This window comes from Oncorhynchus masou, chromosome 9 (genome assembly GCF_036934945.1).
Source record: "Oncorhynchus masou masou isolate Uvic2021 chromosome 9, UVic_Omas_1.1, whole genome shotgun sequence".
Lineage (NCBI taxonomy): Eukaryota > Metazoa > Chordata > Actinopteri > Salmoniformes > Salmonidae > Oncorhynchus > Oncorhynchus masou.
Genome location: NC_088220.1, coordinates 4,978,366 through 4,991,197, shown reverse-complemented (window position 1 = coordinate 4,991,197; position 12,832 = coordinate 4,978,366).

The window sequence follows — 12,832 nt, the reverse complement described above, 5'->3', positions numbered from 1 at the left end:
ACTTCCGGGTTGGCACAGGAAGCTATAAGTAAACACATATCCTCGTTGGGGTATTCTTTTACAGAATATTGAGTTTTAAGTCTTTACGTTAAGAACTGACTGATTTACACAGGGTTGAATGCACTATGTCTATCAAACTGCAGGCAGGGTATGGATATACACTTTTAGGGTGATTTTAACCACTTCCCGTTGGTCTAGGAAGCTCAGAATCAACACAGGTAGACCTCATAGTGGCCTGATGGACTGTCACCGAAGACAGATTCATAGGGCATTAATAACCCATATAGGCTTCAGGTTGAATTTAGGGGTGCAGGCAATGTATTCCTATGGGCAGAGAAGTCAATGCAAACTGTTTGATGTAAACACCTTCTTTTAACTTTTAAGGGTTAATGCCACACGGTCAAGGTTAGGCTTGCACGGATCAGGAGGACCTTAGGAACGTACCTGAGGTCGAATTGTGTTTCTCACCCTAACAGTTCTCTCACTGTCACCAAAAAGCAAATGACGTTGTGGGGCAGGCTTCATTTTGGGCCTACTTTTCTCATGGTCGCTGCGCTTAGACCAAGCGAGCTACGGTCAAGCGGGATATCTCGTTGAACTCGGCACGGCCTAGAGATTATGGTAATGCAATTGCCTGCTCTCTGTGTCTTTAACCTCTTGAAACTCCCCATTCCGGATCCGGGATCGTGACTAAAGCCTCAGGCTCATTAGCATAACGCAACGTTAACGATTTCTGAAAATCGCAAATAAAATGAAAATAATGTGTCTGCTCTCAAGCTTAGCCTTTTCTTAACAACACTGTCATCTCAGATTTTCAAAATATGCTTTTGAACCATAGAAATTGACTAATTTGTGTAAGAGTATGCAAAGCTAGCTTAGCATTTTGAGTAGCATTTAGCACGCAACATTTTCACAAAAAACAGATAACCAAATAAATAAAATCATTTACCTTTGAAGAGCTTCGGATGTTTTCAATGAGGAGACTCTCAGTTACATGCCAAATGCGCAGTTTTTCCTGAAAGCGTCTGTGTGTAGGAGAAATCGTTCCGTTTTGTACATCGCATCTGGCTACCGAAACGAAACGAAAATTCAGTCAAATACAACGTCAAACTTTTTCCGAATTAACTCCATAATATCGACCGAAACATGGCAAACGTTGTTTGGAATCAATCCTCAAGGTGTTTTTTCACATATCTCTTCATTGATATATCGTTCGTGGAAGCTTGCATTCTTCTCTAAATTCCATGGAAAAATACTTGCAGCTGACTTTTGCACACCAATTTCGGCGCAGGACACCGGGCGGACACCTGGTAAATGTGGTCTCTTCTGGTCAATCTTCCAATGATATGCCTACAAATACGTCACAATGCTGCAGACACCTTGGGGAAACGACAGAAAGGGCAGACTTACTCCTCTCGCATTCACAGCCATATAAGGAGACAATGGAAAACAGAGCCTCAAAAATCCTGCTCATTTCCTGGATGCCGTCTCATCTTGGTTTTGCCTGAAGCTCACGTTCTAGGGCACGCACAGAAAATATCTTGGTAGTTCTGGACACGTCAGAGTGTTTTCTTTCGAAAGCTATCAATTATATGCATAGTCGAGCATCTTTTTGTGACAAAATATCTTGTTTAAAATGGGAACGTTTTTCATCCAAAAATGAAATAGCGCCCCCATAGCATCAAGAGGTTAAGCACTGCACTTTTTCACTCCATCCTTGCTGTGTGTGTTTGTGAGAGCTTTTCTTTGACATCTGTTGGGAGAAATGACTGATTTACAGTTCAGGAGGGTTACCTAGTCACACATATGAAGTTCTGGAAAGATGTGACTTTTTTAACCCTTCAAAACAGACCGTGTGACCCAATTAAAGGCACTTCCGGTTGGCACAGGAAGCTATAGGTAAACACGTCTTGACTGAGGTAGCCTCTTACAGAATCCTGAGTTTTAAGTCTTTTAAGTTAAGAATTGACTGATCTACACAGGTTTGAATGCAGTGATTTTCATAATGACAGGTTATGTGTTTCAAAACACTTTTAGGGTGATTTTAACCACTTCCGGTTACTTCAGGAAGCTTAGAATTGACACAGGTAGACCTCATAGTGGTCTGATGGACTGTCATAGAAGAGAGGTTCATAAGGCATTCATAACCCACATAGGCTTCAGGTTGAATTTAGAGGTGCAGGCAAATCAAATCAAATCAAATCAAATTTATTTGTCACATACACATGGTTAGCAGATGTTAATGCGTGTGTAGCGAAATGCTTGTGCTTCTAGTTCCGACAATGCAGTAATAACCAACAAGTAATCTAACTAACAATTCCTAAACTACTGTCTTATACACAGTGTAAGGGGATAAAGAATATGTACATAAGGATATATGAATGAGTGATGGTACAGAGCAGCATAGGCAAGATACAGTAGATGGTATCGAATACAGTATATACATATGAGATGAGTATGTAAACAAAGTGGCATAGTTAAAGTGGCTAGTGATACATGTATTACATAAGGGTGCAGTCGATTATATAGAGTACAGTATATACGTATGCATATGAGATGAATAATGTAGGGTAAGTAACATTATATAAGGTAGCATTGTTTAAAGTGGCTAGTGATATATTTACATAATTTCCCATCAATTCCCATTATTAAAGTGGCTGGAGTTGAGTCAGTGTCAGTGTGTTGGCAGCAGCCACTCAATGTTAGTGGTGGCTGTTTAACAGTCTGATGGCCTTGAGATAGAAGCTGTTTTTCAGTCTCTCGGTCCCAGCTTTGATGCACCTGTACTGACCTCGCCTTCTGGATGATAGCGGGGTGAACACGCAGTGGCTCGGGTGGTTGATGTCCTTGATGATCTTTATGGCCTTCCTGTAACATTTGGTGGTGTAGGTGTCCTGGAGGGCAGGTAGTTTGCCCCCGGCAAAGTATTCCTATGGGGAGAGAAGTCAATGTAAACTGTTTGAAGTAAACACTTTCTTTTCACTGTTAAGGGTTAATGCCACACAGTCAAGGTTAGGCTTGCACGGATCGGGAGGACCTTAGGAACGTACCTGAGGTCGAATTGTGCTTCTCACCCTAACGGTTCTCTCACTGTCACCCAAAAGCAAATTACATTGATGGCCAGGCTTAATTTTGGGCCTTCTTTTTTTCAAGGTCGCAGCACTCAGAGCGAGCTACGGTTAAGCGGCGCGTCTCGTTGAACTCGGCACAGTCTGGAGACTATGGTGATGCAATTTTTTGTGTTGATTTCAGAATGCCATTTTGGTGATGGTCCCTCTCCGTTTAAACATATTGCAAATGTACAAAATTCAACTAGCAAGTCAGTGTCCATCAGAGCGAGCTACGGTCAAGCGGGGCATCTCGTTGAACTCGGCACGGCCTAGAGAATATGGAAATGCCATTGCAGGCTCTGTGTGTCTTTAAGCACCGCACTTTGTCACTCCATCTTTGCTGTGTGTGTGTGTCTGTGTGTGTGTGTGAGAGAGAGCTTTTCTTTGACATCTGTTGGGAGAAATTACTGACTTAGAGTTCATGGGGGTTGCCTAATCACACATATGAAGTTTTGAAAAGATCTGACCCTTTTAACCCTTCGAAACAGCCACTATGACACCATTTAAGGCACTTCCGGTTGGCACAAGAAGCTATAAATAAACTCATATCCTGATTGGCGTATGCCTTTACAGAATCCTGAGTTTTAAGTCTTTTTTGAGTTATTTATGGAGGGTTTAGTGAGTGTGTGTTGTTTCAGAAAATCATAGAAAATCACAGAAATCTCGCAGAGCTCCGCAGCACACGTTAAAAAGATTCGTATGAACACCCTGCAACTTGATCTGTCACTGTTTTAAAAAAAAACTATTTTTGAACATCACCAATTTGATATTGTACGAATTCTCTTAAATGACGATAGATAAATGGCTGGTCCTTTTTTTATTGACCCCGGAGGCTCCTTGACTTTGACGTGAAGTGGAAAAATTATTTCTCTATTTTCATTTTGGACCTTTAATCCCAGAAAAATGGCCATTACTCAAAAACCGTTGAGAGCTAGATGCCTTCTTGTTCGGGGCCAACTGTCCATTATGCCAACCATACGCTCACCAAGTTTTGGCTTCGAAATATTTTCAGTTTTGGAGATAAGGCCACGTCGTGATTCATGATGTTTTGTACAATTGCAATATGATTGTTTATGCCCTCTTGTGGGATTTACCGGGACAGCTGAAAAATGACCAAATTTTGATTATTTTATAAAACGGAAACCGAATGTCCGAGAAAGTTCGTTTGATGACTTCCCGGTAGATCCGGCCCTGCCGCACGGCCCGACGCTGACCGCAAATTTTAGAAACATTCTCAGACGTCTAGTAAGGGACCGTACATTTGCAATATGGACTTTCTCACTAACCATACGGCAAATGTCAAAATGTTCCCTTAAGGTATGGGGGCATTCCTTGATGTTAGTGTTCTATGGGGGCATTCCTTGAGGTTAGAGTTCTATGGGGGCACTCCTTGTGGTTAGTCCTATGGGGGCACTCCTTGTGGTTAGAGTCCTATGGGGGCACTCCTTAAGGCTAGAGTCCTATGGGGGCATTTCTTGAGGCTAGAGTGCTATGGGGGCACTTTTGGGGTTTCACCATGTTTCATTGAAATATGCAGCTGTGTGTCATCCGCATAGCAGTGAAAGTTAACATTATGTTTCGAATGACATCCCCAAGAGGTAAAATATATTGTGAAATCAAAAGTGGTCCTAAAATGGAACCTTGAGGAACGCTGACATTTACAGCTGCTTTGTAAGAGGACAAACCATTCACAGAGACAAGCTGATATCTTTCCGACAGATAAGATCTAAACCAGGCCAGAACTTGAACGTGTAGACCAATTAGGGTTTCCAATCTCTCCAAAAGAATGTGGTGATCGATGATATCAAAAGCAGCACTACGGTCTAGGAGCACGAGGACAGATGCAGAGCCTCGGTCTGACGCCATTAAAAGGTCATTTACCACATTCACAAGTGCAGTCTCAGTGCTATGATGGTGTCTAAAACCAGACTGAAGCATTTGGTATACATTGTTTGTCTTCAGGGAGGCAGTGAGTTGCCGCGCAACAGCTTTTTCAATTTTTTTTAGAGGAATTTAAGATTTGATATAGGCCCATAGTTTTTTATATTTTCTGGGTCAAGGTTTGGCTTTTTCAAGAGAGGCTTTATTACTGCCACTTTTAGTGAGTTTGGTACACATCCGGTGGATAGAGAGCCATTTATTATGTTCAACATAGGAGGACCAAGCGCAGGAAGCAGCCCTTTCAGTAGTTTAGTTAGGGTACAGTATGCAGCTTGAAGATTTAGAGGCCATGATTATTTTCATCATTTTGTCAAGTGATATAGTACTAAAACACTTGAGTGTCTCTCTTGATCCTAGGTCCTGGCAGAGTTGTGCAGACTCAGGACAGCTGAGCTTTGGAGGAATACGCAGATTTAAAGAGTCTGTAATTTTCTTTCTAATGATCATGATATTTTCCTCAAAGTTCATGAATTTATTACTGCTGAAGTGAAAGCTATCCTCTCTTGGGGAATGGTGCTTTTCAGTTAGCTTTGTCACGGTATCAAAAATAAATGTAGGATTGTTCTTATTTTCCTCAATTACGTTGGAAAAATAAGATGATCGAGCAGCAGTGAGGGCTCTTCGATACTGCACGGTACTGTCAGAAGACTTCCAGTTTGGTGTGGTGCCATTTCCGTTCCAATGTTCTGGAAGCTTGCTTCAGAGCTCGGGTATTTTCTGTATACCAGGGAGCTAGTTTCTTATGACAAATGTTTTTAGTTTTTAGGGGTGCACCTGCATCTAGGGTATTGCACAAGGTTAAATTGAGTTCCTCAGTTAGGTGGTTAACTGATTTTTGTCCTCTGACATCATTGGGTAGGCAGAGGGAGTCTGGAAGGGCATCAAGGACTCTATGGGTTGTCTGAGAATTTATAGCACGACTTTTGATGCTCCTTGGTTGGCGTCTGAGCATATTATTTGTTGCGATTGCAAACGTAATAAAATGATGGTCCGATAGTCCAGGATTATGAGGAAAAACATTAAGATCCACAACATTTATTCCCATGGGACAAAACTAGGTCCAGAGTATGACTGTGAGGGTGAGTAGGTCCAGAGACATGTTGGACAAAACCCACTGAGTCGATGATGGCTCCGAAAGCCTTTTGGAGTGGGTCTGTGGACTTTTCCATGTGAATATTAAAATCACCAAAAATTTGAATATTATCTGCTATGACTACAAGGTCCGATAGGAATTCAGGGAACTCAGTGAGGAATGCTGTATATGGCCCAGGAGGCCTGTAAACAATAGCTAAAAAAAGTGTTTGAGTAGGCTGCATAGATTTCATGACAAGAAGCTCAAAAGACGAAAACATCAGGGGGGTTTTTCGTATATTGAAATTTGCTATCGTACATTATAGCAACACCTCCGCCTTTGCGGGATGCAAGGGGGATATGGTCACTAGTATAACCAGGAGGTAAGGCCTCATTTAAATCATGCTTAAGCCATGTTTCAGTCAGGCCAATCACATCAAGATTATGATCAGTGATTAGTTCATTGACTATAACTGCCTTTGAAGCGAGGGATCTAACATTAAATAGCCCTATTTTGAAATGTGAGGTATCACAATCTCTTTCAATAATGGCAGGAATGGAGGAGGTCTTTATTCTAGTGAGATTGCCAAGGCGAATACCTCCATGTTTAGTTTTGCCCAACCTAGGTCGAGGCACAGACATGGTCTGGGTAATGGTAATGGGGATAGCTAAGCTGGCTGTGCTAGTGGCAGACTCCACTAAGCTGGCAGGCTGGCTAACAGCCTGATGCCTGGCCTGCACCCTATTTTGTTGTGGAGCTAGAGGAGTTAGAGCCCTGTCTATGTTGGTAGATAAGATGAGAGCACCCCTCCAGCTAGGATGGAGTCCGTCACTCCTCAACAGGCCAGGCCTGGTCCTGTTTGTGGGTGAGTCCCAGAAAGAGGGCCAATTATCTACAAATTCTATCTTTTGGGAGGGGCAGAAAACAGTTTTCAACCAGCGATGGAGGTCTACAATTTTTTGTCTGAGGTCTTGTCTGATTTCTTTAGATTTTTCATGATGTCAAGCAAAGAGGCACTGAGTTTGAAGGTAGTCCTTGAAATACATCCACAGGTGCACACCTCCAACTGACTCAATTATCCTATCAGAAGCTTCTAAAGTCATGACATTATTTTCTGGAATTTTCAAAGCTGTTTAAAAGCACAGTCAACTCACTGGAATTGTGATACAGTGACATAATCTGTCTGTAAGCAAATGTTGGGAAAATGACTTGTGTAATGCACAAAGTAGATGTCCTAACAGACTTGCCAAAACTATAGTTTGTTAACAAGAAATTTGTGGAGCGGTTGAAAAACTAGATTTAATGACTACAACCTAAGTGTATGGAAACTTCCGACTTCAACTGTATAGCCCTTGGTTCACTCCAGACTTGACTGCCCTTGACCAGCACAAAAACATCCTGTGGCATATTGCATTAGCATTGAATTACCCCCGCGATACGCAAGTGAGGAACCAAAATAAAAGTTAGTTAGGACAGAGGAAATGCGCCCGGCGGGAGCTGAGCCCGACCAGGGGTCAGTCCCACGAGGGGATCCGACCACACCGGAACTGCCGACCCTGACCCGCCGAGTTCAATCCTCCGGGCAGACTGCGCGGACCCCACCCGTTTACCTCTCAACGGTTTCACGCCCTCTTCAAAGTTCCTTTCAACTTTCCCTTACGGTACTTGTCGTCTATCGGTCTCGTGCCGGTATTTAGCCATAGATGGAGTTTACCACCCGCTTTGGGCTGCATTCCGACGGGGCGTTACCGGCCTCACACCGTCCACGGGCTGAGCCTCAATCAGAAGGACTCGACACCGGGCAAAGCGGTCTTCTATACACCACATAGATGAGCAGGTTTCCACATACTGTTGGTCATGTACAATGTACAGGGTTGTCATTACAATGTGAAAATGTCTATCATAGATATAATGTTTCATAGCCATCTATCTGATCGAAAATGGGCTTAATTAGTCTCTTTCCGCTCAAAATCCTTTTAATCTGTTCAGGTGCCGAAAATCATTCGGCTCCTTCACATGAAGGTGACCTATCTGAGCATACATTTACACGATATTCAGTGGTAGGCTACAAGGCACAGAAAGGCAAACATCTTAAAATTAAACCCAAAGCAAATCCGTACTATTTAAGTGAGAGAGAGAGTGAGAGAGCAAGAGAGCGAGAGAGAGAGTCATGAGATAGAGCCTGAGCTTTAGGGATTAACATGGTCCTCATGGAGGTCAGTTGACTGTGATGATGACGCCTTTAGTAAGAGACCAGCTGAATGGTACTGCCTGTTAGGGTTGTAATGAATGTTCCTGACTCTTAGTGTTGTAATGAATGTTACTGACTCTTAGTGTTGTAATGAATGTTACTGACTCTTAGTGTTGTAATGAATGTTCCTGACTCTTAGTGTTGTAATGAATGTTACTGACTGTTAGTGTTGTAATGAATGTTACTGACTGTTAGGGTTGTAATGAATGTTCCTGACTGTTAGGGTTGTAATGAATGTTACTGACTCTTAGTGTTGTAATGAATGTTACTGACTGTTAGTGTTGTAATGAATGTTACTGACTCTTAGTGTTGTAATGAATGTTACTGACTCTTAGTGTTGTAATGACGGTTCCTGACTGTTAGGGTTGTAATGAATGTTCCTGACTCTTAGTGTTGTAATGAATGTTACTGACTCTTAGTGTTGTAATGAATGTTACTGACTGTTAGGGTTGTAATGAATGTTCCTGACTGTTAGGGTTGTAATGAATGTTACTGACTCTTAGTGTTGTAATGAATGTTACTGACTCTTAGTGTTGTAATGAATGTTACTGATTCTTAGTGTTGTAATGAATGTTCCTGACTCTTAGTGTTGTAATGACGGTTCCTGACTGTTAGGGATGTAATGAATGTTCCTGACTCTTAGTGTTGTAATGAATGTTCCTGACTCTTAGTGTTGTAATGAATGTTACTGACTCTTAGTGTTGTAATGAATGTTCCAGACTGTTAGGGTTGTAATGAATGTTACTGACTGTTAGTGTTGTAATGAATGTTACTGACTCTTAGTGTTGTAATGAATGTTCCTGACTGTTAGGGTTGTAATGAATGTTCCTGACTGTTAGTGTTGTAATGAATGTTCCTGACTCTTAGTGTTGTAATGAATGTTACTGACTGTTAGTGTTGTAATGAATGTTACTGACTGTTAGTGTTGTAATGACGGTTCCTGACTGTTAGTGTTGTAATGAATGTTCCTGACTGTTAGTGTTGTAATGAATGTTACTGACTGTTAGTGTTGTAATGAATGTTACTGACTGTTAGTGTTGTAATGAATGTTACTGACTGTTAGTGTTGTAATGAATGTTACTGACTGTTAGTGTTGTAATGACGGTTCCTGACTGTTAGTGTTGTAATGACGGTTCCTGACTGTTAGTGTTGTAATGAAGGTTACTGACTGTTAGTGTTGTAATGAATGTTCCAGACTCTTAGGGTTGTAATGAATGTTACTGACTGTTAGGGTTGTAATGCCGGTTCCTGACTGTTAGTGTTGTAATGACGGTTCCTGACTGTTAGTGTTGTAATGACGGTTCCTGACTGTTAGTGTTGTAATGAAGGTTACTGACTGTTAGTGTTGTAATGAATGTTCCAGACTCTTAGGGTTGTAATGACGGTTCCTGACTGTTAGTGTTGTAATGACGGTTCCAGACTGTTAGTGTTGTAATGAATGTTCCAGACTCTTAGGGTTGTAATGAATGTTACTGACTGTTAGTGTTGTAATGAATGTTACTGACTGTTAGGGTTGTAATGACGGTTCCTGACTGTTAGTGTTGTAATGAATGTTACTGACTGTTAGTGTTGTAATGAAAGTTCCTGACTGTTAGTGTTGTAATGAATGTTACTGACTCTTAGTGTTGTAATGAATGCTACTGACTGTTAGTGTTGTAATGAATGTTACTGACTGTTAGTGTTGTAATGAATGTTACTGACTGTTAGGGTTGTAATGAATGTTACTGACTCGTAGTGTTGTAATGAATGTCCCTGACTCTTAGTGTTGTAATGAATGTTACTGACTCTTAGTGTTGTAATGAATGTTACTGACTGTTAGTGTTGTAATGACGGTTCCTGACTGTTAGTGTTGTAATGACGGTTCCTGACTGTTAGTGTTGTAATGAATGTTACTGACTGTTAGTGTTGTAATGACGGTTCCTGACTGTTAGTGTTGTAATGAATGTTACTGACTGTTAGTGTTGTAATGAATGTTACTGACTGTTAGGGTTGTAATGAATGTTACTGACTGTTAGTGTTGTAATGAATGTTACTGACTGTTAGTGTTGTAATGAATGTCCCTGACTCTTAGTGTTGTAATGAATGTTACTGACTGTCAGTGTTGTAATGAATGTTACTGACTCTTAGTGTTGTAATGAATGTTCCTGACTGTTAGGGTTGTAATGAATGTTACTGACTCTTAGTGTTGTAATGAATGTTCCAGACTCTTAGTGTTGTAATGAATGTTACTGACTGTTAGTGTTGTAATGAATGTTACTGACTGTTAGTGTTGTAATGAATGTTCCTGACTGTTAGTGTTGTAATGAATGTTACTGACTGTTAGTGTTGTAATGAATGTTACTGACTGTTAGGGTTGTAATGAATGTTACTGACTGTTAGTGTTGTAATGAATGTTACTGACTGTTAGTGTTGTAATGAATGTCCCTGACTCTTAGTGTTGTAATGAATGTTACTGACTCTTAGGGTTGTAATGAATGTTACTGACTGTTAGGGTTGTAATGAATGTTACTGACTGTTAGTGTTGTAATGAATGTTACTGACTGTTAGTGTTGTAATGAATGTTCCTGACTGTTAGTGTTGTAATGAATGTTACTGACTGTTAGGGTTGTAATGAATGTTACTGACTCTTAGTGTTGTAATGAATGTTACTGACTGTTAGTGTTGTAATGAATGTCCCTGACTCTTAGTGTTGTAATGAATGTTCCTGACTGTTAGTGTTGTAATGAATGTTACTGACTGTTAGTGTTGTAATGAATGTTACTGACTCTTAGTGTTGTAATGAATGTTACTGACTGTTAGTGTTGTAGTGAATGTTACTGACTCTTAGTGTTGTAATGAATGTTACTGACTCTTAGTGTTGTAATGAATGTTACTGACTGTCAGTGTTGTAATGAATGTTACTGACTGTTAGTGTTGTAATGAATGTTCCTGACTGTTATGGTTGTAATGAATGTTACTGACTCTTAGTGTTGTAATGAATGTTCCTGACTGTCAGTGTTGTAATGAATGTTACTGACTGTTAGTGTTGTAATGAATGTTCCAGACTGTTAGGGTTGTAATGAATGTTACTGACTCTTAGTGTTGTAATGAATGTTACTGACTGTCAGTGTTGTAATGAATGTTACTGACTCTTAGTGTTGTAATGAATGTTACTGACTCTCAGTGTTGTAATGAATGTTCCAGACTGTTAGGGTTGTAATGAATGTTACTGACTCTTAGTGTTGTAATGAATGTTACTGACTGTCAGTGTTGTAATGAATGTTACTGACTGTTAGTGTTGTAATGAATGTTACTGACTCTTAGTGTTGTAATGAATGTTACTGACTGTCAGTGTTGTAATGAATGTTACTGACTGTTAGTGTTGTAATGAATGTTACTGACTCTTAGTGTTGTAATGAATGTTACTGACTGTCAGTGTTGTAATGAATGTTACTGACTGTTAGTGTTGTAATGAATGTTACTGACTGTTAGTGTTGTAATGAATGTTACTGACTCTTAGTGTTGTAATGAATGTCCTGACTCTTAGTGTTGTAGTGAATCACCCCGTGTTCAGGTAGATTGCCTTTAAAAGCCAACAAAGATATAACCTAATGGGTCAATATCCACCATGACTCTAACCTGAATCTAATGGTTAAAAAACCACCGTACCGATAACCTGACTATAATTGGTTTAAAGCCACCTCAAGCATTATAATGTTTTGATAACTTTTAATAAATTGTGTAATTAATTATGGAATATCAAATATGGATTCATCCATGTTCTATAGTAAACTTCCACCACTTATCATTTAAATCGATTGGAAAGGAGGGATGAACCAGTTCTACGTGTAACATCTTTAATCTGAAGGTTCTGTAGAGTTATTTTAATCCGTAGGCCTCTGTGTCACAACTATAATCTGAAGGTTCTGTAGAGTTATTTTAATCTGTAGGCCTCTGTGTCACAACTATAATCTGAAGGTTCTGTAGAGTTATTTTAAACAGTAGGCCTCTGTGTTACAACTATAATCTGAAGGTTCTGTAGAGTTATTTTAATCCGTAGGCCTCTGTGTCACAACTATAATCTGAAGGTTCTGTATAGTTATTTTAATCTGTAGGCCTCTGTGTCACAACTATAATCTGAAGTTTCTGTAGAGTTATTTTAAAACGTAGGCCTCTGTGTCAAAACTATAATCTGAAGGTTCTGTAGATTTATTTTAAACCGTAGGCTTCTGTGTCTCAACTATAGAGATTTTTTATTGACATTCAGAATCAAAATCTCAGAGGCAATGATGTTATTTAATAAAGATAAGATTTATTATAAAAGCAAGGAAAACTACAGTTTAAAGGACAAAATAATCAGTGACAGATTATGGCAAAATAGTAAGCAATAATTAATTAGTTAGCAAGGGGAAGAGAGGGGAAAGGAGAAGATAGTTTCTTTTAACAAGGCTAGGACAAGCAATGATTTCACAAAGATTT